Source organism: Rhinolophus sinicus, linkage group LG09 (genome assembly GCF_036562045.2).
Source record: "Rhinolophus sinicus isolate RSC01 linkage group LG09, ASM3656204v1, whole genome shotgun sequence".
Classification (NCBI taxonomy): domain Eukaryota; kingdom Metazoa; phylum Chordata; class Mammalia; order Chiroptera; family Rhinolophidae; genus Rhinolophus; species Rhinolophus sinicus.
Genome location: NC_133758.1, coordinates 107,104,560 through 107,131,887, shown reverse-complemented (window position 1 = coordinate 107,131,887; position 27,328 = coordinate 107,104,560). Strand labels below are relative to the sequence as shown.

At 37.1% G+C, this 27,328-nt stretch overlaps 1 protein-coding gene and 2 pseudogenes across 2 annotated transcripts in view; 1 reads left to right on the top strand and 2 right to left on the bottom strand.

The window, feature by feature from the left end:
• BBS9 (Bardet-Biedl syndrome 9) overlaps nt 1–27,328 on the bottom strand; it is a 358,339-nt gene that overhangs the window by 291,713 nt on the left and 39,298 nt on the right. The gene's annotated exons all lie outside the window — the stretch shown is intronic.
• LOC109461222 (large ribosomal subunit protein eL30) lies at nt 1,086–21,006 on the bottom strand (annotated as a pseudogene).
• On the top strand, nt 21,005–21,356 carry LOC109461221 (V-type proton ATPase subunit G 1; annotated as a pseudogene).

The following is a 27,328-nucleotide window of genomic DNA, read 5'->3' as shown; positions in this document are numbered from 1 at the left end:
GATCTTCATAAGAATGGTACGAAGATCAGAATCCATAACAAAAAAAAGATTAAAACATTTAACATCATAAAAAGTCAAAACATTTGTACAACTAAGTGAAGGATAAAAGTTAAAACTTAGAACTCAAAAACTTGTTATTCGCAGGTTACGTGCTTAAGTGAACTGCTTTATCTTGCAAATTTTAAATTTTCTCATGCCTAAAATGAGGATAATAACCTACTTTACAATGTTACTTTGAGAATTAAATGAGAATTTTAGGTTAAATCCTTAGCATAGTCAGCTGGTAGCACCTATCAAGTGCCAAATAAATATTTTTTACTATTTTAAATTGAAAATATAACATGTCATTCTTGCCATTAAATGGAGATTTTGAACTGGTAATACCTAGTGTTGGCACAAATACTACTCACAGCCGAGAAAAAGGGAAATTGGGCCTATCTTTCTGACATAAAACAATTCATAATGTGTACCAAAAGCTTTTTGCCCCATTATCCAGTTCTAAGATTTTATCCTAAAAAAATATCAAAGACAAACACAGAGATTCAAATACTGGTAATTTACGAACATAGTGGGGTTTTTTATTTACTTATTTTAATTTCAGCTTTATTGAAGTATAACTGACAAAACTGTACGATATTTAAAGTGTTCACTGTGGTGATCTGATATAGGTACACATTGTTTAAAGATTCCCCCCATCTAGTTAATTAACATGTCTATCACCTCACATATTTGTCTTTGGGGTGGGGGTGGTGAGACACTGAAGTTCTACTCTCTTAGCAAATTTCAATTATACAATACAGTGTTACCAACTATAGTCAACCATGTTTTACATTAGAGTCTCAGATTTTATTCATTTCATAGCTGAAACTTTATACCCTTTTACCAATCTATCCCTATTTCCCCCATCATCCAGCCCCAGGCAACCATTTCCGCACTCTCTGTTTCTAGGAGTTTGACTTTTTTTTTTTTATTTCACATAAATGATCCTATGCAGCATTTATCTTTCTCTATTCAGTTCCTCTGCCCATTTTTTTTTTAAAACAAGCTCTGGCCAGTTTCATCAACAACAAAAAATTCTGCATGATTTAATTTTTACCAGTCTGTTCTAGCATGCTTCTAATGATACCACCTGGATCAATGACAGCCAGTGTGCATACTCTGTAGTATTCTCCACACACCGTGCCCAATTCAATATTATTGCCACTATACGTGATGCACACCAGTCACGGCCAACATGGCGTAGTGACTCTATTTCAGATTTCCTCAGGGCTGGGCAGTTGTTGGTGAGGATGACCAGTTTCGCTTTGCCTTGACTGATCATTTTCAGAGTCTGCTTGTATCCCAGCACACACTTTCCACTTTTCGTAACAAGTTGGAGCCTAGAGTTTATGGACTCCAGCAACTTTTCATCTCTTTTGTGGCCACCATCTTCCTATCTTAGGTGCAGGGCAGCCCCTAACCACGGGCAGCTGCCAAGATGGCCACAGAGCGAGAAAAGGCCTCTGCCCATTTTTCAATCAGATTGTTTTGTTTTGTTTTCATTGAGTTGTATAGGTTATTCATAGATTTTGAATTTTAACCCCTTATCAGAGATACGATTTGCAAATATTTGCTCCCATTCCATAGGTTGCCTTTACATTTTGTTAATGATTTCCTTTGCTGTACGGAAACTTTTTAGTTTGATGTAGTCCACCTGGTTTTTTCATTTGGGGATTTTTTTTTTAAGGCAGTGAATACTTATTTTTAAATTTGCAAGTAATCTCATGAATACATTTTTGTTATAATAATTGTAATGATACAGTCCAAGAGAAGGGCCCCTTTTGGCCCCACCTAATTGCACTTTTCTTTCCAAAGAGTTTATCAAAAATATAGAAATAATAAATCTGGGTGATCACCATTTTCTCAATAAGAAAAATATATGCTAGTTACTCCTTGCTACTCTTATGCTCACTTTTAATCATCAGGCAACTCTGCTTTGAGTATAAATTTTCTATTAGGTTGGTGCAAAAGTAATTGCAGTATAAAAGATTAAAAATAATTGTAAAAACCGCAATTACTTTTGCACCAACCTAACAGTATTTCTATTTACTCTTTGATTTTTGTCGTGTTAAATGTTCTCTTTCCAGTTTTACTGAGATAATAATATGTGAAAGTTGTTAGGAGAGTATATCATAAGACTGCCATCACAAGGAAAAAAACTTTTTTCTTTTTCTTTTTTATATTTATATAAGATGATGAATGTTAACTAAACTTATTGTGGTAACCATTTCACAATATATGCAAGTCAGATAATTTATGTTATACATCTTAAATTTATACAGTGCTGTATGCCACTTGTTTATTTTTGCTTTTGTTGTCTTTGCTTTTTTTGGTGTGAAATCCAAAAAATGATGGCCAAGATCAATGCCAAAGAGCTTACCCCCTTTGTTTTCTTCTAGGAGTTTTATGGTTTTAGGACTTACATTCAAGTATTTAATCCCTCTGGAATTGATTTTTGTGTATGGTATAAGTTAGGGGTCCACGTTTCATTCTCATGCATGTGGCCATCTAGTGTTTCTAACACCATTTATTGAAGACACTAACCTTTCCCCATTGTGTATTCTTGGCTCCTTTGTCATAAATTAATTTGTGTTCTCTATTCTGTTCCATTGATCTCTGTGTCTGTTTTTCTGCCAATACCATATTGTTTTGATTACTACAGATATAGTTTGAAATCACCAAGCGTGATGCCTCCAGCTTTGTTTTTTTCTCTCAAGATTGCTTTGGCTATTTAAGGTTTTTTGTGGTTCCATACAAATTTTAGGATGACCATAGAATTTTTAACAGCAAAATATTAGAAACAATTCCATTAACAAGGGTATATCATAGAATTCTCTACAATCATTTAGACTTATATTGCAGTAGAATATTTATTGATTTTATAAATTCTAATGATATTGTTAAGTAAGGAAAAGACCTTAAAAGAGTAACTACTACATGAATCCAGATTTATGGCATTAAAAACTCTGAGGAAAAAGACAAAATAAATATACTAAAATAGTCATAATGATTAGTTAATTCTCAGTGGCAAGAGTAAGGATTATTTTATTTCCCTCCTAATATAAACCTTATCAAAAGTTTTTTACAATAAACATGTTACTTTTGTTTTTAATTTTTTGGGGGGGGAAGCAGGAATCCAGCAAATTCCCCACCATTTCTGAAGCTCAGACCCCACCATTGATTATCTCTGCCATGGTGTATGAAGAAAAATATTAAAAGCATTAGATATATATCAACAGAAATTCATTATGATGTATATGTATGCATAATTCTTTGCCACTGAAAATGAAGTAGCTCTATATTTACTGACATGGGAAAACAGTCGCAATTTATAAGGCAAAAAAAGCCAAGAATGAACAGCATAACCCATTTTGTTTAAAGTATATACATGTGTAGAAATGAATATATGAAAGTCAACTAATAATCACAATTAGTCATAAAATGTAACAGTAACCCACTCATATAATTTTTTTTTATTTATTTAACTGTATTATCTACTTTATAATCAACATAGGAGTAGTGTTACAAAGAAAAATATTCCTTAATGCAGTTTCATTAGACAAAAAAAGAGCTATATATCTAGAAAGTTCATGAAGAAATCATTGTTAATGCAGTTTTTAACCAAAATAAATTAAAATGAAAAGAAATATCTTACATAATGTCATATATATATCGAGAGAGAGAGAGAGAGAGAGAGAGAGAGAGAGAGAGAGAGAGAACAGCCAAGTATATCAGGTAAAGGTCATTATGAATCTGAATTGTGCAGGTAAGCACCTCTGATTTTCCACTTCACTTCCTGTATGTGTACACACAACCTCAGTTACTTCGCATATGTCAGTGCACAAATATTTCCATCTTCAGTCATGTGTATAACTTTAAAAGTTCAATCAATTTTATCAAGTACAAAAAAATTGCCAGTAAAGTCAAGAACTTAATTTAACATCGTTCTGACAGAAGCTGCTGCATTTTAATGCACCTTTATAAAACCCATAAAACAAGTATTATAATGAAAGAGAATGCAACAAAACTAACTGTTAAAATGATGACTTTTAACCTTCTTAACACACAATGGGCAGTCAACAGGTTTTTTAAATCCTGAGGCCCAAATGCACTGTAAGATTTATAAAACTCCACTCCTAAGTTTAAAATTCTCATTGCTTAAAAGTAATAATAAATTCCCTAGTGAAACATTGGGTTCTGGTTTTAATTAGAAGTAAATGTGCTAAGATTTCCACCTCCTGCTGAAGAGAAAGTCAAGTCCTTCATGAACTACCTCGAGAGACTTTTCAAAAGACCTCATCATAACTGAATCCTGTCTTAAAGAGGAAAGCGGAATAGAGAAAAAATACATATTCTCATGTAGAAAGGTAGGTGAAGCCACTTAAACTATTTATGCTACCAAATGCAAAATTCTTATTCCCCAAAAAAGTAAAACATACTCTTCTTTGGATCCACGTTCTGGGATAATTAGTAAAATCCCTCACTTGATAGCATTCGTCTAATAAAATGTTAAAATACACTTGTGACATGTCAAATTCAAAATCAAAGTATATCAGCAATGACAATTTCAAGGAGAAAAAAAATGAGAGTACTTTAAAAAACCGCTTTTATCATCCAAATAAATGTATGATACAATCAATGTTGAAAAAAATTAGTATTTCCCAAGCACTTCATTTTTCTCCATTCCCTTGAGATTACCATTGTAATTAAAACTTGAAATTTTCAAATCTTTTAATATGTATGTATATTTATATATATATATATATATATATATATATATATATATATATATATATATCTGTATACACATATACATTACCCATATATACACAAATATACATAACTGTATAGAATTCTGACTCTGCCAATTCCTCATCTGTAAGAGGGGAACATAATACCTACTTCACAGGTTGTTTTAAGAATTAAATGGAAACATGTGAAAGCACCTGGCCCAGTACCAGACATATAACCATAACCTGCAGTCAAAAACACGTTCGTTTTTCTTAGCCTTTGGAAAGACAATAGAAATTTCAAAGTTGATAGCATTTATTAAAAGATATCTTTAATGCAAGGAAAAGAAATAACATCTAAAGCTGTCTTGTTTTTTTCCTTCTTAAATCAAATATACTCTCCATCTAAGATATTTTAGTAGTTCTTTACTGACTTCACATTTTGGGGTGCCAGTTATATAAGACCAGTAGCTTTCATTTAAAAACAGAAAAGGTTGGTCTAACAAAATCATAAATTCATGTATGAAACACAGTATTGTTCCTTATAGAAAGTCCACATCCTTTAATATAAAATAAAATAGGCGGGGCCGGCCCGGTGGCTCAGGCAGTTGGAGCTCTATGCTCCTAACTCCGAAGGCTGCCGGTTCGATTCCCACATGGGCCAATGGGCTCTCAACCACAAGGTTGCTGGTTTAACTCCTCAAGTCCCACAAGGAGTGGTGGGCTCCGCCCTCTGCAACTAAGATTGAACACGGCACCTTGAGCTGAGTTGCCTCCCGGATGGCTCAGTTGGTTGGAGTACTTCCTCTCAACCACAAGGTTGCCAGTTCGACACCCGCAAGGGATGGTGGGCTGCACCCCCTGCAACTAGTAACGGCAACTGGACCTGGAGCTGAGCTGTGCCCTCCACAGCTAAGACTGAAAGGACAACTGGAAGCTGAATGACATCCTCCACAACTAAGACTGAAAGGACAACAACTTGACTTGGAAAAAAGTCCTGGAAGTACACACTGTTCCGCAATAAAGTCCTGTTCCCCTTCCCCAATAAAATAAAAAGTAAATAAAAATAAAAAAAGTAAAAAAGATTATTTCTAAAAAATAATAAATAAATAAAATAAAATAAGCCATTAGATAATAAATCTATAATGACTCCAAAAAAGACAGCAAAAAGTTGATAATGAAAACTTCCCTTCTCCTAGATAAAATAAATAAGATTCTGAACAAATTATTTATAATTTATAAAAATGTATTTGCGATCTGGTAACATTTTGAAATCAATCAAAATTGCTATGGTATGATTTAAGAGAAAAATAATTTAAAAAAATAAATTAACATTTCAGCATCACCAGTAGCCATCTAAACTATCAATGCCAAGATTCAGATGTAACATATAAGATTATTTCAGTTTTCCAAACAATGTCTCATTTCCCAATCCCTTCTATTTCTCCAATTGATACAGCATGCATAATTCTGGGAAATTTCTCATTGTTAAATTCTGTTAAAAGTCAATGAACAAATGCTTCTCATTACAAAATTCAATAATTGTAATAGAATTACGGACTTAACATGTAAAGTCCTGAAAGCATTTTCTAAACGGATGAATTGTTTGAGAGTTACTACTTTCCTTAGGTTTGCCTACATGGAAACACATGTTTTTTCAATTACATAGCAAAGACTATGGCTTCTGTTCAAACCCAGATTTTATTGTTTATAAAATTAGAAACAGATACAAATATATGTAAATATATATATACACACACACATAAACATACACACCTAGACTATATATTATATGTGAACAGTTGAAAGGTTTAATGTGTTATATAAGATGGTACTTCACGCACATATGAGGAAATTACTGTTAATCTTTCAAATGGATAATTCACTCATAAACAAGCCTGTTTTAAGTTCACAGATATCCTCGTACATGCTATCACAATTATTTATACAATTCAGTCAAAATTAAGTTAAGTGAAAATATTGGTGAGCTCTAACACCCCCATGATTTTTTTAAATCAAGAATTGTTTATAGTCACTGTTTGCTGTTTTTAACCCAAAAAAGGAGGATTCTATTTTAATCTAGAGTATCTCTGTGTTCACCAAAATCACAGTTTTTCATTAATACTTGATTTACAAATACATGTATTTTTGTTTTACGTCTAAATTTTAGATTAAAGATGATTTAAATGTCCTTCTTAATAATTTTCTGTATTTGTCCAAATTTCCTGTAAATTATATATGACCTTTATAATTTAAAAAAAGAAGTAATTTTAAAGCACTAATTAAAACATCTGAGGATGAAATATAAATCAGAAAGCTTGGTACTGGTCACTTCGTCCAAAAAAAAAAATGTGTAGTGACCACAGGGTTATCTACGGAATTCATGACTTTTCACTGTTTGTTCAAAAGGCATATATAATTAAATTCTAATTCAGCTCTAACAGTTGTAATAGGAGAAGAAAAGAGGAGTATAAGTTATAGCTAAAATGCAGTCCTTAATTTTTGTTAATATTAATCCTAAAATGTAGCGCAGTGGGCGTGGTTTTGTCCCCCAGTGGCTGTCACACTGGGTGAAGAAGGGAAATGCAACTGGCATCTAGTGAGCAGAAACCAGAGGTGCTGCTAAACATCCTGCAGCAGCACAGGCCAGCCTCAACAACGAAGAATGATCCAGACCAAAATGTCAATAGTGCCAAGGGGAAACCACGCCGAGGTAGAGAAAATAAACCTCTTATGTTTCAATTACAAATTAAAACCCTAAAGACAATGATAATTTTCATTCGAAATGTCATTCCTATCTGTTTCTCTTGAAGGATATACTAATTCAGATTTTCCAAGCATCTAGACTATCTACTTCTTTAAAATAGTTTTTAAAAATAAAGCCTAACCTTTCATTCTCAATTATAATTCTCTGTCCTCACCTCCCTCAGCATGCAATGGCCCAAAATCGAGTATAACTTTGTATCAAGAGACCTACAGACAGTTCTCCCTCTTCCTTTTGTGAGTTTATCTTCTGGAATAAGGGAAATAAAAGGCTTCTGAATTTGGATAAAGATAACTGAATCCAGTTGTTAAAATTTTGACTTCACTTTAATATTGATTTTATTTTTAATCGCTTCAACTAAATAAAGATTAGAGGCTTTAAGGATTCTAAACAAACTATATACTGTATTATCACTCTTATCATAGCTTTTTGAAATTTAGTTCATTCCGCCTTTTTTTTTTTTTTTTTGGTGCTGTGTGTGTGCTTTTTCAGTTGTGGTAAAAACATACATAATATAAAATTTGCCATTTTAACCATTTCTAAATGTACAGTTCTGTGACATTAGGTACATTCACATTGTTGTGCAACCATCAACCACCATCTAGCTGAACTTTTTCATCTTTCCCACCTGAAACTCTGTACCCATGAAACACTAACTCCCCATTCCCTCCTCCCACCCAGGCCCTGGCAACCATCATTCTACTTACTGTCTCTAATAATCTCACTACTCTAGGAACCTCACAGAAGAGGAATCACACAATATTTGTCCTTTTGTGACTGGCTTATTTCACTTAGCATAACGTCTCCAAGGTTCATCCGCATTGTAGCAGGTGTCAGGACTTCATTCTCTTTCATGACTGAATAACACTCCATTGTATGTATTTACCACATTTTGTTTATCCATGAAACTGTCACTGGACACTTAAGTTGCTTCCATCTTTTGGCTACTAAGAATAATGCTGCTATAAACAAGGGTGTACAAATATCTGATCGAGTCCCTATTTTCACTTCTATTGGGTAGATACCCAGAAGTGGAATTGCTCAGTCATATTGTAACTCAATATTTAATTTTTTAACTTTTTGAGTTTTCATTCAGTCTTGATAACAAAAATACATACAGCAGGTCCTCAAATAATGTTTCACTCAATGCCATTTTGTTATAACATTGATGGGATGCCATAGGAACTTAACTCTTGTTTATATGAACTAGTCTAAAATTGGTTTCAGTATACATCAATTCACTTACTGTCGCAGAACCTATCAACAACATTAAGTGAGGACTTACTGCATTTTGCAGAACTCTTACAACCTCTTCTTTCTTCCGCATAGTATTGGATGTGAGAGATTTCTCTAATCTAGCAGTACTTATCTAACACTTATCTGTAAACGACCTACAAGATACACCTATAACTGCACAAGAATGTCTAACAAATAGACCTTCGTATTTGTTTAAGCCCTAAAGCTGACACCCACTAATAGTTAAAAATTCATTAAAAATGATCTCCCATGCCAACATGCAAAATTTTCATGAAAAAAAAAAATCCATGCTGCAGCGCTTAGATCAAATTTTCCTCTTCTGGGGTATAAATTCTCAAGGGGTGGTTTTTTTCAAACTGCACTAACATTCACCCACCAATGAGAATCTATAATTCTCCCTCCATCCCTCCATCTATTTTTTTCTGTTGAGAATTACAATCATTGCCACCAAGCTATTGTTATTTAAAGTGTGTACTGTACCTTTGGATATCATAGGAAAGAATATGTCTGAAAACCAGTAACTAGGACAGAGTTTCCCAAAGTGCGTGTCTATATAAGATCAGTGAAGGTAAGTAAAACTCCTATAGTTCTGAACATGAATTGGAAGTATCAATATGTATGAACCCACAATATATTATCTTTAAAAATTATTTATATATACCGGGATTGCCAAAAAAATTGTATACAAGTGAACACTTTGATCAACGTTGCTCAAGCTGTAGTTCGCCATAATCAAAAGTGTCTGGACGCTGATGGTAACTACTTTGAGCATCTCTTGTCATTGCAGAGACTTGTATTCATCTTTTGTTAGTGGTATATATTGAGTATTACAATTTCAATACAGTTTCCCTTTCTTAAAATGTGTATACATTTTTTTGGCACCCTCGGTATTTCCTGCCACCACTGACCAAAACAGTTCAGAAGCAATAACCAGCCAGGAGCAATGACCACCACTAGCACTTAGATAGTAAATGTCATTTCCCACCAAACAACAAACAAGCTCCTTCAAAAAAATGACTGATTCTAGTCCTGGAAGAGGAAACATATAAGATGAGGCTGGACTATTCACGTAAAAAAAGGAAGGACTCTGACAAAGACTTTTGCAGTTACGTGGAGAGGGTGCAGAAGCCAACTTGAAAACCTCCCCCCAGGGAAAAGAGGGGCTGATTTTTAACATTAATAAAAACAATAACTTCAATAAACTGAAATGCATCCAATATTTAAATCCATGAGTTCACAACAATATGCAAAAAATGAAAACAGCAACTAATTTGTCATCTTTGGAAAATGCTAGGGAATCAATTTAAAAACAAAGCTGTTTTGAAAACAAAGGGAGAACTAAGCATTTATCCTGCCTTTCCTACATGAAATATAACCTCTGTGTAACCAGATAGTTGCTAGTTTATTAAAGGTTTATTCTTTTACTATATGTCAGGTAATACACAGTAAAGGAATGATAAAATAAGAATATAACCATTTGAATCGCTAATAAAACACTGATCTACGCAATAATCATCGATGGCTATTGACAACACAAAAAGACAATTAGGCATCATGTGCCTCCTTATAAAAGTAAGGTGAACCAACTGTGAAATTGTCTTGCCAAAAAAGTCATCAAACCAGAATCTGATAAAGCTTCTCTATCTAACTACAAACTTACACATTTGACAGACAGAGGAACACATCTACAAAACACTGTAGGGAGGCAATGAGCAAATTCCAGGCCGTGGGAATACGACAAACAATTCAACCTATTCAACAAATAAGTTACAGAGGAGAAAGAGTGAGAAGAGGGAGGAGAACCTAATTTTAACCTATTAACACATTTTGAAGCAATTAAAAATTCATTCCAGCACATGAACAGTACAAAACCTTTATCTTCAATAACATAAATTGCCTGAAGCACTCTAGATTTATTCCAAAATTACAATGCTCTACAATTACTGTCTAGCAACAAAGTAGGTAATTTAAAAGCAAGGTAATTATTTAATCAAGGATATAACCTTCCATTGTAGAAAGCAATTTCCCTAATTTCTTTCCTCTTGTGAAAATGAAATACCAAAAGAAGACATTGTAATTCCAAATTCCACTGTTTTGAAATAAATACTTTTTACAGGGATTTCACTGTAGTTGGTAATTTCAATCTTATACATATTGTTAAATCAAAATATAATTAGCATATTCATTCATTCCAGACATTAATTACTTGCTATATGTCTGGAACTGGGCTATGTACTGGAGATTTAAAACACGAATAAAGTACAGTCCTTGATCTCAAGAAAGAAATACTGGGGTCAAGAAATACTAAAACAAATCATGACACCATAACTTAATACATGCAGTAATAAAGGTAACATGTAAACAAATGCGGTAGAAATCAACAAGCACATATAACCAAAGCAGCAGGCCAGACCAGGAGGGCTTCCCAGAGAAAGGGACAGCAGCAGAGCCAGCCTCCACGTGGCTCCGGTGCTGTTGACGAGCCGTCAGCTGGTCTCTGCCATCAGCACAGGAGAGCCTGCGTGTGCAGAAAGCACTGCCAAACTGGTGAAGGGCTGTAGATTTTCCCCTGACACGCTAGGAAAGGTACATGGCTTTAATTCTGTGGCTGTAAAACAAATATCTTAGTTTAAATCAGAACCATGAAACATGATTTCTTTCCCCTTATCCTCAGCCAAGTGAAATTTTATAACTTGCATTTAAAAGGTGGGCTTGGAGGGTTTCATTTTATTGTTATTATTCCATGCTAATTTCAGAATTAAGAAGGGCGTCAGCATTTGTTCAGTATGCGTCGGTATAAAGTTAAATGTAAATTGGTAAACACATGAATTGGATAACGTCCAATGAGCAAATAATATGTGTACAAAAGAAGGTATCACACAGAACTCATTCCTTTACTCATAAAATCACAGCCTACCTGCCTGACAAACAGTTATCCCACATTTCATAAGCATGATCGGGCTCAAAACTGCTTACTTACATCGAGCCTTTATGTTCACGAGCACAATGGATGGTGCACAAAGAAGTTTTATATATAACAGGAATCACCACAGTGGGGAGGACTCAGTCTAACCACACAGGACTCTGGCAAACAGCGAAGCAAGTCTCAAGTGCAGGTCAGATGGGAAGAGCCCCACCATCCCCACCTGAGAGCTTCTCACATTAGGCGGCAGAGGGTCAGTCACAAGGGTCCGTGGCATCCGCTCTGATCATCTCTCAATGGGGAACTATGTCTTCATTTTCATGTCACGATACCTAACTCAAAAACTCTTCTCATTTGAAGATGTGTTGCGCCCAACTGTGAAGCAACACAAGAGTAAACTGCATGCTCTTCCACTTATCAGCTATACGCCCTTAAGGCAATTTCTTAGTTTCCTCATCTGTAAAATAAACTACCATTATACACTCTCACAAAACGCCTGGCACACAGTAAGCACTCATTAGATGCTGTTGGAGGCCTGCAGCTGCTACAGGTGATTACACGAGGTCTGTCCATCACCAGCAAAGTGCCTGGCACAAGTCAGCACATAAGTCACGTTGGTTTCTTACATTGGTTTCTTTTCTTTCTCAGGGCTGGGGGACTAGCATTTGTTTACGTTATAGCTCTAACAGTACCTAACAAAGAGCTTCACAAAAGAAGCCTCCAGTAAATCCTAACTAACTAAAAGGGCTTGTGTATCTACCTCTGAATACTCCCCAATCTCTCAATGCCACATGTGGTTCATAAGCTCTGGCTTCACCAGTTCAGTTGCTGCACACTATAAAAACAATACCCCGAATTGAGCTTTCTTACCAGGAGCTTAAGCCACTTCTAAATAACAGCTCATTACTGACAATGACAGGATCAGGCAAATACAAAATAGTATTTTGAGAGAAAGCCAAGGCTAAAAGAGGATGTGTTTTATACCAACAAAGTCGGCCAATGGCAAAACAAGGACTCAAACTCGGAAATTTCTGCCTTGAGTTGAGAGTTCTTTTCCAACCCAAGTTGCATCTCCTCAAAGGACAAAAGTTCATTGATTCACATCAATTTTCTAAATCTTCACTCAGTAAGTATGAAATCTATCTACAGTTGTGATTAAACATTTATAAAAGGAACAATGTCAAAATCTTTTTGTATTAATCTATACCAATATATCCTCTGTAATGTCTAATGTTGAGTCTAAATCTTTTTGCTTTTTAGGGAGGTTGGCTTGTTATATATAGCACAATTATTTTTAAATCTACTACAAATAGAATAAATTAAAATTGTACACAAAATTTAATGTTTTCATCCTATGAGCTTTTTATAGTTCATCTTGTTTCCTTTGGCCATTTGCTTTTAATGTGCAACCAGTGAATAGTGGTTTTTTATGCTTCACATTTTAAAATGCAGTCTTCCAAAGGCTCAGCCAGAAATGTCCATTTCAGAAAGCTTATTCCAGCCAGTTGGCTTTGTCAGTGATATATGTGCAAAGTGAAAATGTAACCCATAGTGATTTTCTGCAGGTCAGATGGAATCACTTAGCATACCAACATGGTTTCCAGTCCATGCCTCTAGAGAAATGTCCTTCAGCTAGCAAGTGTTTCTACTGAACATCAAACCAGCTACTGTTGTTTGAACACTAGTGTTATCTCTGCATGGTTGGAATATATGTGCATTCTGAGAATTACAAATATTAATTATTCTGTATCAAAATATAACTGGAATATATTTGCATTGTAAACATTGTATGGAGTCACTATAAAATTTAAGTAATCAGCAGATAGTATTTGGGGAGCTAAAATTTTTGAATTTTAATCATTTCCTGTTTTCAAAGTCTCTTGAAGCCCAAAACACTTCACAGGTATAATGGCCGTGTTAGCAGAAATGCTAAATGTCCACAAATGCATCTTTAGTGCTAAAAAGTTAGGAACTGCAAATCATTTTAAGTATGCTCTTTTCTGTCATTTAACAAATGACGATTAACATATAGCCTTTTTTAGTAAAAACTACCATAAATACATCAATGTCTGAGAAATTTTCAATTATTAAAAATGAAGTGTCAAATTTCACCAAATATATTCGTTGTTTTTCCAAGGGCTGCATTTTTAGTTGGTAAACTATTTTAAAAAGGCAATCCCAATTTTACAAAATAATCAATAAAACAAAAAGCAATTCGGTCCATCCAAGAAATGGTTTCCTTCATACAGTATCAATAAGCTAGGATGACACATGCATCTACTACATCAAATAAGGTCATAGTGCTCCCAAAAGTATGACCACATGCAGAGGTCAAGCATACTAAACTTCTCGCAGAGACTAAAACTGATTGTCAATAGGTTTATTACCTGATTGATTTTATATGCCCCATAGATAACTTTGCTTTTTTCAATGATCAGGGATTGTTTTCATTATTAAAACGTTGCATACGGCAGGGTTTAAATCCCTCGTGAAGATTCTCGTGATCCGTACGCAACGTGTTAAAAGGCAATTCTTTTTTACTCCAGTGGCTTGTTACCTTGAATGGAATATTTCTACCCATATTTGTATGGAAAATAATTACTTTTCTATTAGTATAGAGATACACTGATTTCTTTCCCTGGTAAGTAGAAAACATCAAGTTCAGCTTGGTGTTTCACAAGCATAGGACTGAGACCTGCATTTGGGAACCAAAAATTTGTGTCAACCATCAGTAAAGAACTTCTGCTACTAATAGAAGAACCATCCTATTTTTATTCAGAAAGAGGTTATTCTTATTTAAAGCAGAATTGTAGATGTCATTATACCAGCCACAAGAACAGTGTGTACATTATGACAATGTATGTTTAACAAGAACACAGAAGGTCTGGCTGCCTAGTGTCAGAAGTGTGTGTTGCCTTGTAAGGGATCAGAGTTCAGTGACATTACACAAAGCCTTTGATCCTCCAATGGGCAAGAAGAGGAAAGTAATAACAATGAATTAAAGATGGTAATAACCACCCTTTCCCTGTCTATTGCAAGCATCAGCATTTAGGTCTTTCCTTTTATGTTAGTTTGCTAAAACATGAAATTTTTCTAAGAAGAAAATGCAAGAAAAAGGGACAGGATACAAATCAAAGAAAATATCTCATCATCTATATGTATATATATTTAATGTAATGATAAAATGATTCTAGAGTTTCTCTTCTTATCCAGCTTCTTCTATCTCTATTGGTTCACCAGGTTGTGAGGGAAACATGCAAAGTTAATTTCTCTTACTAAAGAGAGGAGTGGAAGTGGAAGGCAAATTGGGGCACTTTAGGCCACTTATTTGAGGAGAGGTGCCTCCATTCAGATATGAAGATAAGAAAGACTATGGATCCAGTCAGTAATAAGGGCATTCTGAACTGTTTACTGGCCGTGAGAATAAGTTTCTATGGAACCAACCATAACGTGTTACTGAATCCCCAAATGGCAAAAGTGGATGCAGAAGCTGGACAGTAAAGGGATCAAACCTACAGGTGCAGCTATGCTGGTACCACTTGAATGGGGTACCCAAGACTCTCAGAGCAATTTTATGCCCTAATATAAAGCATCCCTATCATTGGGCACCCCTTAGAATCTGCACGCATGTAAATAGAGAAAATGTGAGAAGAAGACAACATCAGAGAGAAAAGAAAAAGCTAGGGGAAGCCAAGGAATAGGAAAACGGGGGTGGGGAGTGACAATCAGCAAATATATAATTTAAAATTCTGTGTGTTAATCTGTCTACCACTAAGGCAACCCTCCCTCCCCCCAGAAAAAAACTGTCTTTCTAAATACATGCATAATTACTTGAACAGGAAAGTGCTTTATCAAACTGACCAAAGAACATGAATTTTATTTTGTAATTCTGATATTAGTTTCATCTTAAATTAATCCAGTATTGAATAGCGGTAGTGAACCCACTTAAAAATGTTTCTACTGGTTTCCAGATATCTTAAGAGCTAGAGACTATCAGAGGTCTAAAAATTGCTAAAACTTATTCTTTTCTTCCAAATAAAAATACTGTAAGTAGATCAAAATGAAAACAATTACAAGCATGCTCTCATTTACATATAGTACATAAATACATAATTGATCCTGAGAGCAGGAACCCAGGTCTTCTTAGAGGGAAATAACATTTGTTCTCATTTCCAAACAGGTAGGAAAGCACTGACCTAAAGAAGCATTTATCTTACAACGCCTTTGCAGAAAGGTATCTTTATTTATATATATATATATATATATATATATATATATATATATATATATATATATATATATATGTAAATGCAGCCAATTAGCAATTTATGAGAAGCCAGGAAAACAATGTATCAGCTCCCTTCCCAGCAAAAACTTGGCTCTCCACTGTTCTATGACTGTGCTCCAAGAATTCCAAGTAGGAATTCAGAATACATTTCTTCATAAAAACCATGTTATCAATGTTAGTTAGAGATACACAGGATATTAATATACTTTGTGTCCATTATAGATTAAATGAGCTTGTGTGGAACCTAACCACCATTAATATCATTATGTCTATGGGAAATGCAGCCAAGTGCCAAAAAAGGAACTAAGGAATACATTTTTGGAACACAGCTGCAACTTCATCATAATTAAGGAGTTACTATGGATATAAGGGCTTTAAATTATTCCATATAAAAATTTCATTAATTATATATAATGTTCTACTGACATATTTGCCTGACATGTAGGGAAGATGAGAATCTTTTGCGAGATTGCCCCCAATTTCTGCTTTGGAATACTGGTCTCATTAAAAGCGCAATGAGAAATAAGAGCGCCACGTCCACCAAGACCTGGAAAATAGTATTAATACATCCTGCAGCCTCTCTCAGAGGTACAGTGGCACCTTGGAGCATATCAACAGCTCTACGAACCCCCATATAACTTTGATAACTCAGTATTTTCCAGACTCATTTGGCCAAGGAACAGCTGTCCCCACATTGTAGAATCACCATTCAGCTGGACATATGTACGTTGGGAAGCTCTGCTTTAGACAAACTAACTGAAATCAAGTTTCTGAAAAATCATTCCTTCCCAAAGCCACAGGCTCTGTCTTGGCTCATGACATTTGCACTGTGATTCTTCTCTTTCTTTTTCTTTTTTTTTTTTTTAACTGTATTGAGGAATAATTGACCAATTTAATTGTGCATTCTTAAAATATATAACATGATCATTTTCCATACATATACACTGTGGATTGATTACCAAGATAAAGATAATTAACACATTTATCACTTCATGTGTGTGTGTGGTGAGAAGGCTTAAGATCTACTCTCAGCAACGTTCAAGTATATAATACAATGTTAGTCACCATGACGTACATTAGGTCCTCAGAACTTACTCTTCTTATAACTGAGAATTTGTACTCTTTGAGCTACGTCATCCTATTTCCCCCTCCCCATTCACCCGTGTCCTTTTCCCTACATCCGTCTACCTTTTTTTCAAGTGTCAGCTTTGAGGTGACATTCTTGAAATCTGTCCTGACCCCCTAAACCAGTTTAGGTACACAGCACCCTGAATTTCCCCTATCATTTTTTTCCTACCTAGAATGAAAGCATTTCCAGTCTATTTCCCAGCACTACTCAGGATCCTAGAGCAAGACTTTAGAGTCAACTCAAGTTCAGGTCTCATCTCTGTCATTTACTAGCTTGGCAACCTTGAACAGATTATTTAAGCTCTCTGAATTTTCTCATATGAAAAATTAAGGTAAAGTACCACCTATTTCTTATAAGTACTTATTTCTTCAGATATATATATATATATATAATCAGTATTGCAAAGCACCTAGCACAGTACCTGAAACAGTATTCAATGATTGCTTTATTACTCATGTTAGAGCTAAAACTTAAATGATGAAAGACACTTACGAAGCCTATGAAGTCTAACATTCTTATACTTGGTCAGTACATCATCTATTTCCATTCTAATTAAACAAGTAGGTTATTTTTGGAAAGGAATTATCTCAGAAAGATTGACAGAAGTCCAATACTCAGGATAACAAAATTATTATATTTTGTCATTGCCAAAGCTAAATAATACTTAGAAACATAATATCTGTCCTTATCAAAGGGCTAAACACCACCTTTTAAATCACAGAAGCCTATCATACGACATTTGAGGACCTGGGGGGTTATTCTCAGTCCTTTACTCTTCTTGTTAACCATTTTAAACTATAAAACTAATAAAACTGAACAGTCAGAAAAATAGCCAGTGAAAAGGTAAAATCTCCTTCCTTCCTGAATTCGGCAGAGTACAAGCAGGAAACAATTTTATTCTTTCTCATGATTGCCCCTTTAAACCTGCTCTGTGGACTCCTTCTTTCCCGCTCCTGGATGAAATCTAAGGCAGATCTTATAGCTTCTCTATTCTCTCTCAGGAAATCATGAATAATCTTGTTTTCCACGTATTAAGAAGTCTAGACTCTCTTGGGGGATTTCAACTTCCGGCTACAATGGAATAACTAGCCCTCCCACTGCAAGCTACTATGAACTGGACAAAATATATCAGGCTCCTGTCAGCAGGCACGACAACAGGTAGTCCAAGTTTATGACGTCACGAGAAGGGAAATTCACGAGCTCAGCCCCGCCCCTGTCCGAGATCTCTGTTGAGAGACAATTTCCAACTGCAGCCCAGCAAGCTGGAGGTGAGGCAGAGCACAGTGGCCCCCCCTAAGCTGAGGAGACAGAAATCAGAATTGGGGGCAGCTGAGGAACCTGAAGTCTGTGGGGCAGAGCACCAGACAGAAGGCAGCCTTGCAGTGGGAGAAGCCAGGCTGGGAGACAGTTCCCTGAGAGTCCCTGAGCTGAGCACGCCATGGAGCAGCTGTGCAGGGTGTATCAGAGGACGGTGCTACGGGGTGGAAATGATACCAGAGGTCAAGCCATGCTGGGGAATGTTAGAAGTCTGGCTGAGATGACATGAAGAGTCCTCATTAACACCTTGTAAACACCTGAGAAAGGCTGCGCCCCCAAGAGGAAGGACCATGCCCCAGAGTAAGTCCAGCTCTAGACCCACCTAACAAAGCCTAAAACCGAGCCCTAACAAGACCCACGGGGAAGAGGCAGTTTGGGAGTTGAGACATCCCAAACCAAAAAAGTTTAGGAAATACTTTCGATTTTCACAAATCTGGCCTATATGAACATAAAATCAAACCATTACACGTTCAAGGTAATCAGCTAGTAATTGAACTTGATATTTTCAGGGTTTTTTTATTTTAACTTTTCTGCTAGATATGTAGAGCTATCTCATTGTGGTTATAATTTGAATTTCCCTGAGGGCTAATGATGATGAGCATCTTTTCATATCATATCCCTAATGGGCCATTTGAAGGTCTTCTTTTGTGATATGTCTCTTCAAATATTTGTCATATTTTAAAATTTGGTTGTTTATCTTTTTATTGTTATAAGAGTTCCTTATATATGAGGTGTGATCAAAAATACAGTGAATGTTTAAATTTTAAAAATTTATTACAGTAGAAGATACACTGCCATTAATCCCCCTCAAAATACTGCCCCTCGTTTCGAGCACTCTTATCCCATTGTTCTTGCCACTTTCTGAAGTATACAGTTCTGGAAGTCATCTTTCAAGAGTGCCTTTAGTTGGGAGGTGGGCAAAATGGGTGAAGGGGGTCAAAAGTTATAAAATAAACAAGTCATGGGGATGTAATATACAGTATTGCATATCTGCAAGTTGCTAAGAGAATAAATCTTACAACTTCTCATCACAGGAAAAAAATTCCTATAACTACGAGTACTTATGGTAACAAATGTTAATTAGACTTATTGTGGTGATCATTTCACAATATATACAAATATCGAATCAGGTTGGACACCTGAAACCAATGTAATGTTGTATGTCAATTATACCTCGATTTAAAAAATCAACAACAGGAAAATCTGGGTAAAGGGTACAAAGATATTTCTAACATTATTTTTAACTTCAGAAAAAAACAAACAAAGGAAATATAATCACATGTCAGTGGTCAGTAGTGTCTACACAACCATCATCATAAAAATTCTTGTATTAGGTAAGGAAAAGGCCTAGCTGCTATAACAAAGATACCCAAAAATACAATCCCTTAAATTAGACAGTTTATATTTATTTTGCTAACTACAGAGACAAGTTCTTCTCTTAACCCTTCCCCCACCTCTATAAGTAATCCCACTTCTTTAAAGTCTCTTCATTTGAACCACCTGCCATGAATTCTGTCTCCTGCTGGGATCATAAGTGATACAGTACTTAGGGATTTGGGGACCAGTTTGCTCACACATTTGATGAACACACAAATGAGTTTCCTGCCAGGGAAAAAAGGAAATAGAAATACATGGCATGCAATGGTACCACCATGGTTCAAATTATCATTGGTGCAGGGTGGGACAGAGTGCCAGTGAAAAGACAAGGCTCTGAGGGAGAAATGCTTAGCTCTTGATTGTTTGATGACAACGGTAACTACAAAGATTGCGGAGGGTGCTACCAGCTCTGCTTAAGCACTAACGAAATAGGAAAGCTTGGGACTTGAACTCCCGTATCAAGGTACAGGTGGAGAACCCCAAAACTTCTATGGCAGCCATTTAACAGGGTGACACGGCAGAAAAAGAAAACATGCAGACCTTTTACAGTTCATTAATTCCTGAAAATGCCCCACGATTCACTAGTCCAAATGGGGCTGAAGGAACTCCAGTTAGAAATGAAGCCTGGCCCAAGGTCTTTCTCACAGTAACCCAGTGGACGCACAGGCCGATCCTGCCATTATGCTCCCATTTCCTTAGTGCACAGTTGGAACAGACAGACTCATGAACGGGCTGGATACCTACATGAGCTTCCTGTCTAATCAAGTCTATTATGAATCTACTATGATAGCAAAGATCTAACTGGGACCCCTTGGAACTGCTCCCAATCCACCAACATAGCACAAGTGGCAAAATCAATATTCATCCCTAAGGCAACTGCAGAGGTTTGTGTCACCATCAAAGACTTGAAAGACACAGTGATGATGCCTGTGAAAGAGCCAAGTGGGTCTTGGATAACGATTATGGATCATCATAAACTTAGTTCAGACAGATCCTAATTACAACTGAACTAATTACAACTGCTACTCAAAAACACGGTGTATTTAGTGGAAAAGATCAACACAGCCCATGAAACCTGGTGCAACGCTATTAACCTATCACGTGGTTTTAATCCAAATCAACGCAGACGATCACAGGTAGTTCCCTTTGCCTGTCAAAGAGGGTAGTCCAGGGCACCGCCATGGCCAGTCGGTCACTGGGCATTCGGCAGCTGCTGCAGGCCGACACGCGGGCCACTGAGAAGGTGTCCGAGGCCCACGAGCACAAGAACCCGAGGCTGAAGCAGGCCAAACACGCTCAGGATGAAACTGAACAGTACCACCTGCAGAGGATAGGAGGGTTCAAGGGGAAGGATGCTGTGCCTCTGCGATCCCACAACAGTTGCAGCACTGAAGTAGAGAAGGAGACCCAGGAAACAACCACCCTCCAGACCAATTTCTGGCAAAAACAGGGATGCAATCCTGGATAACGTCTTGGCCTTTGCCTGTGACATCTGGCCAGATACACGTAAAGAGTACCACATAAATGAATAGGGTAAAAAGCAAGAAGTGCCTAGTCCATGGATTGGCATTTTAGATGCCTTCATGGAATATGAAGCTTTAGCAAAGCTCGAGCTACAGTCTTGTGAAAACGCATTAAATGAGTTCTGCCTAATACATAGTCAGTCCCTTTGCTTTTTGGAAAATAGCAAATCTAGCTTCTTTGTACAAACTTACAGCTTATCCAAAAATTTCGTCTTCTTACCTTGTATTTCTTTGAACTTTAATGAGTATACATTGTTTGTTTTCCTATGCCTTTTAGCTCAGGCAACATTTATATCAAACTGGCTTTTTCTTTCTTAGATAATTAATTTTATTTTTTTTTTTAAGAAAGAAAGGGATTAATTTTTTTTTCCCCTTAAAGCTTTCTTAAAGGTCAGGGACTGTATCTGTGGAAAAGTAGTAAATAGTTATTTGTAACCTGTGTGAAGCAGTGACGCAGCGTCCAGCCTTAAAACAGTCCTTTCCAGCTAAGGGTTAGAACAATGAATACTAGTGTAACTGGTGGGGCTGCTTTTAGCTTCTCTTCATTGAAATTACTAGAAGATAGAATTCAAGAACTTGTTACACGTTACAGGTGATTACTTGGTGCACTAATAATCATTTAAAAGTAAAGATTCTTTGTCATACCAAAAAATATATATATCTTCACTTTCTTGGTTCTGGACTATTTCAATTCTCCTGATCTTTGTTATAAGACTGTTCTCAGGGAATGTGATTATCCTGATATCCCAAGGAACATAATGCTAGTCCAATACATCAATGGTATTACAACTAAATCTGGTAAGCAGGAAGTGGCAAGTACCCCATAAAAATACAAGAGCCTGCCACACACTTAAATTTCCAGGAAAGTCTGGGGCACATTAGGATATTCTCTACAAAAAAAAACACCAAACAAACAAACAAACAGAAAAGGTGTTGCACTGCCTTCCAAAAAGAAAAAAAAAAAAAAACACAAAACTTGGAGTCTCTTTGAATTCTAGAAGCAAGATAGAGCACATTCAAGTAGAGCTACTACTTTTAAATAGAGCCAGAGGAAGACAGGTCCACATCTGACAAAGGCTGCAATGTAGGCCACCGGCCTTTCGGCCCAGCAGACCCAATGGTACTTGAATTATCTACGGCAGAGAGGTCGCTCTATGGAGCCTCTGAAAAGCCCCCAAAGGAGGGTCGCTGAAATACCCTTGAGTCCTAGCAACAATTATTCTCCACTGAGAATTAGCTCCTGGTTCTAGTGGGCCACGGCACAGATTGGACATCCAGCTATAGGACGGCAAGTGGCCACATGACCCATGACCAGCGCTGCCCACCATGAAGTGGGTTACCCATCGACTGAGTCATGAAATTGAGTGTGTGAAGCAGCATTTCATCCTTCAATAGAAATGAAATATATGAATAGGGAAAGAAAGCATACATTAAATGAGCAAGTGGCTCAAATTCCCATAGTACCTCCTCCTGTTGCTTCAACTGCCTCTTCCATGGCCAAATGGAAACATATCTCTTGTTATCACTTCCCTAGAAATGTGACATGGCCTGAGATTCATTTTCATACTGATACAAATGTACACATGGAAATTAGAAAAGTAGTTTTCCAATTTAGTAAAAATAAATAAATACGGATGGTTAATTTATAATCTTTGCCACATGAAGCCTACAGAGCAGCATTTCTCCTGTGGCGCCTGTATAAGAATTAGCTAGGGTACTTAAAAATGCAGATTCCTAGGCTCCCCCCAAACTTCCCAAATCTGAATTTCTAGAAGTTAACACCCTGGAACATACACTTTTAGTAAGCCCTTCCAGAAAATTCTTTGCACACTAAAGTTTAGGAGCCATTGTTCCAAAGCAGTGGGTCCTCACTGTGGTTCTCCAGACCAGCAGTATCAGCATCATCTGGGAACCTATTAACAATGCCAACTCTTGGGTCCCACCCAAGTCCTCCTGAGTCAGAAACTCTGAGAGTGGAGCCCAGCGATCTGTGTTTCAATAAGCCCTCCAGGTGGTGGACACTTAGTTTGACAACCACTATTCTAAACTTTTGTCTTTTCTCTGTACAGCAAACATGTGGTTTTTGCCAGACCGCATCTGTTCCTAAATTTTCTGTGATCCAAATAGGACTCACTGCCTCCCAAACCCACACTGCCTACCAAAGAGCTGAGCACTTAACCAAGACCTTACCCATAAGAGCATCCCGTCCTCTGACCTTAGTGGTGGGCTCCAGAATGAGCATATGATCCAACTTGAGCTACTCAAAGTCCCCGGCAGGTCTTTGTTGGTTAGAAGTATTAGGAGAGACTTATTTTCTACTGCTTTTGCTACACCAGAGGCAGACAAGGAGTAAATGGAACCAAGCACAGGACTGAGTGCTTCACAGACATTATCTCAGATACCGACTCTTTTTCAGATACGTTATGTTTTGGGTGATAGTGGGAGAGCCATGGGAAATTACTTATATGCTGTTGTAAGACAGAACCAGGCTTCCTAACTGGAAATAGAAAACTGGGACCTGGGATTGTGAGACTCTCTAAGGAACACTGGGTTAAAATGCTCCGATAGTAGATGGTGATGAACACAGCATTCATCTCCTCTCTCTCCAGAAATCGTATTAGAATGAAAGTAATCCTAGCATCTGCCAAATCCGCCCCCATTCTCTGAGCAAAACTAATCCTATTGATAGCAATGAAAATGAAATTGTAGGAAACCGAGAGACAGAATCCTATCAAACGTTTACACTCCTCTTATATCCTCCATTAATTGTTATGCCAAGTACTCAGATATTACTTGCCCTGCTGCCAACCACGTGCCTGAAGGTGGGATTACTCAACTGTCTGAACATTCACTGGGTCCCAGAGGTGAAATAACTCGCTCAACTATGGGAGCAGACAACCAAGCTTTTTGCCCATGACTTACAGCCAAGCTTCTATAATCATGACCTGGCAACCACTCTGACCCCCTTTATTATTATTTCACTCAGGGCAGAAAATTAAGAGCCTGTGGAGACAGCCACTCATATTTTCTTCTACCTGAGTAGTGACTTTGAGAACAAGTTTCTCCCCAATATTTTATAGAAGGATTATATCAAAAGAGCAAGTATGAAAGTATGACTTCCTATTTCGAGTAGTGAAGACTCTTACGTCTCCTTCTACTGTAAAAAGAAAAAAAGAAAAGAAAAAAACCACCCCAAACAAGGAATAAACAAACAAATGGATATAAACTCCTTCAAAAAAATCAGAACTGCAGTAGGCCTAACCACAATCTGTGAAGATGGAAAGGGAACGGAGAGAAGGTAAACAATATAGAAGAGCAGAGCAAGGTCAAATCTAAATGCCTAAAGAGAAATATAATTTGTTAACCCATCAAATTCTGAAAAAACTCAGGAAGTAAAGGCACCGGGGGTACCACCAAAAGTGGGGAGAGGTGTGATCTGAAGACAGGGCAGTTATTTAAAAGTCTATGTAATTTACAAATACCCAGACATCCACAGGAAACAGAAAGTATAATCTCTAGAGAAGCTGAACTATGAGGCTGCAGATGAGGGGAACACCAGGTATGGAACAGAATGGGAATAAGGAAAGCTCCTGAAAATACATAGATGAAGAAAAAGTCTACATCCGGGATAATCAACCCTCTGGCTCCCTTCCCTACCAGCTCCAGAATACATGAGACTAGGCTCCTGATACCCACAGAGGAGTTAAAGAAATCGCTAGAGAAAGAAAACCACCTCAAGAGAAAAGACCAACAGCCACAGATATTTGAGTCCCCAATAAAACAGCCAGGTAGCCCCCTAACTGTCCCCAGGAACACACGGCTTTCAGTCAGCCTTTATTGCTTACCTGTTAAATATAAATGAGTAGCCAATAGCACAGGAAAAGATGTTCAACATCATTAGCCATCAGAGAAATGCGAATCAAAACCACAGTGAGAGACCACCACACACCCACTAGGGTTGCTATAATCAAAAAGATGGATAATAACAAGTGTCGGCAAGGATGCGGAGAACTTCATCCTTGGGTGGAACTCTTGTGCTTTGCTGGTGGGAATTAAAAGCAGTGCTGCAACTTTGGAAAACAATTTGGCAATTCCTCAAAAGGTTAAACATAGAGTTACTGTAAGACCCAGCAATTCCACTCCTAGGTATACACCCAAAAGAAATGAAAACTATGTCCACACAAAAACTTGTGTATGAATGTTCATAACAGCATTAATCACAACAGCCATGAAGTAGAAAATCTAAATGCCCATCAGCTGACGAAGAGATAAATATAACATGGTATATCCATGTGATGGAATACTATTCTGTAATAAAAGGAATGAAGTACCGATACATGCTACAGCATGGATAAACCTTGAGATCATTACAATAAGTGAAAGAAAGCCAACACAAAAGATCTCATATTGTAGGATTCCATTTATGTAAAATGTCCAAACAATACAAATCTATAGAGACAGAAAGTGGCCTATTAGCTGCCTAGGATTAGGGAGCTTAGATGGAAATGGAGAGTGATTGTTAACGGGTACAATATTGTGATTTATAAGAGATATAAATGTGGTCATTCAAATGACCAAAATATATTTCTCACATATATTTGTTCTTCATCCACAATTCCTGGCTTACAACTTACAAGGGCGGTGGTATGGCTCAGTTGGTTAGAGCGCGAGCTCTGAACAATGGGGTTGCCGGTTCAATTCCCACATGGGCCAGTGAGTTGCGCCCTCCACAACTAGATTGAAGACAGCTGCCTCCGAGCTTCCAGAGGGGCTGCCGGATGGCTCAGTTGGTTAGAGCATGAGCTCTCAACAACAAGGTTGCCGGTTCAATTCCCACATGGAATGGTGGGCTGGGCCCCCTGCAACTAAAGACTGAAAACTAAAGATTGAAAACAGCACCTGGACTTGGAGCTGAGCTGCACCCTCCACAACTAGATTGAAGGACAACGTCCTGGAGCTTATGGGCCCTGGAGAAACACACTGTCCCCCAGTAGTCCCCAATAAAAAATTTTTTAGAAAAATGTTTTCAAAGAAAGATTAGATGATTGATTGATTGACTGACAGACAGACAGACAGATGATAGACAGCCAGTCAAGGACAGACAAATAGCAGACTGTCCACTTTCCTTCCCTTTATCCACTTGTCATATATTCAGCAGCCAGGTATTTACTGCCCCTTGTGCCCAAAACACAAAAGAAAAAAAAGGGGGAGGAGAGGAAGGAGTCTTCTCTTTAAAAACGTTGACCTAGCTATGAAGAACCCTACTGGTCAGTACAGACACAGCTCCTGTGAATACACAGCACTTCTCACCTCACTCTAACATTTGCGGATCCCTAATTGAAGCTAGAGCCCCATCCACTCACTTTAAAGCTAGGCCAGCTGGTCAAATGCCAACCCATTTTCACTGTACTACTCTTTCTATTGATTCATCTTCAAATGAAAACTGACAACCAGACATGTGAGGAAAGCCTGAAATAAGAAAAGCCCTAGAATAACAAAAGAAAAAAACAAAAATTACTCCACAACAAAACGAAATAACTCAAAAAGTAACAAACTGGGGCTTAGGGGGGAATTCCCATTCCTCCAGGATTACAGCAAGGTCCCCAGGAACTAGAGGAAACTGACAGATTCGATAGTATGACTGAAAGCCTAGAAAACCTTGAGGAATTGAAAAGTTATGAAAGGAAACGTATGCTTTAAAAAAAAAAATCATGTCTTATCAGGGAGACCACTTCATGGGTGATGTAGATGCTTGACCACTGCACTGCACACCTGAAGCTGAAGCTGAATAATATTGTATGTCAACTATAATGCATATAGTCACAGGATACGGAGCATAGCATAGGGAATAGAGTCAATGGAATTGTCATAGATATATACGAAGTCAGAGGGTTAGTAAATAGGGGGAGGGGGTTATCACTTTGTGAAGCAAAATGTCTAACTCCTGCATTGTTTTGTACACCTGAAACTAATTTGAGAAA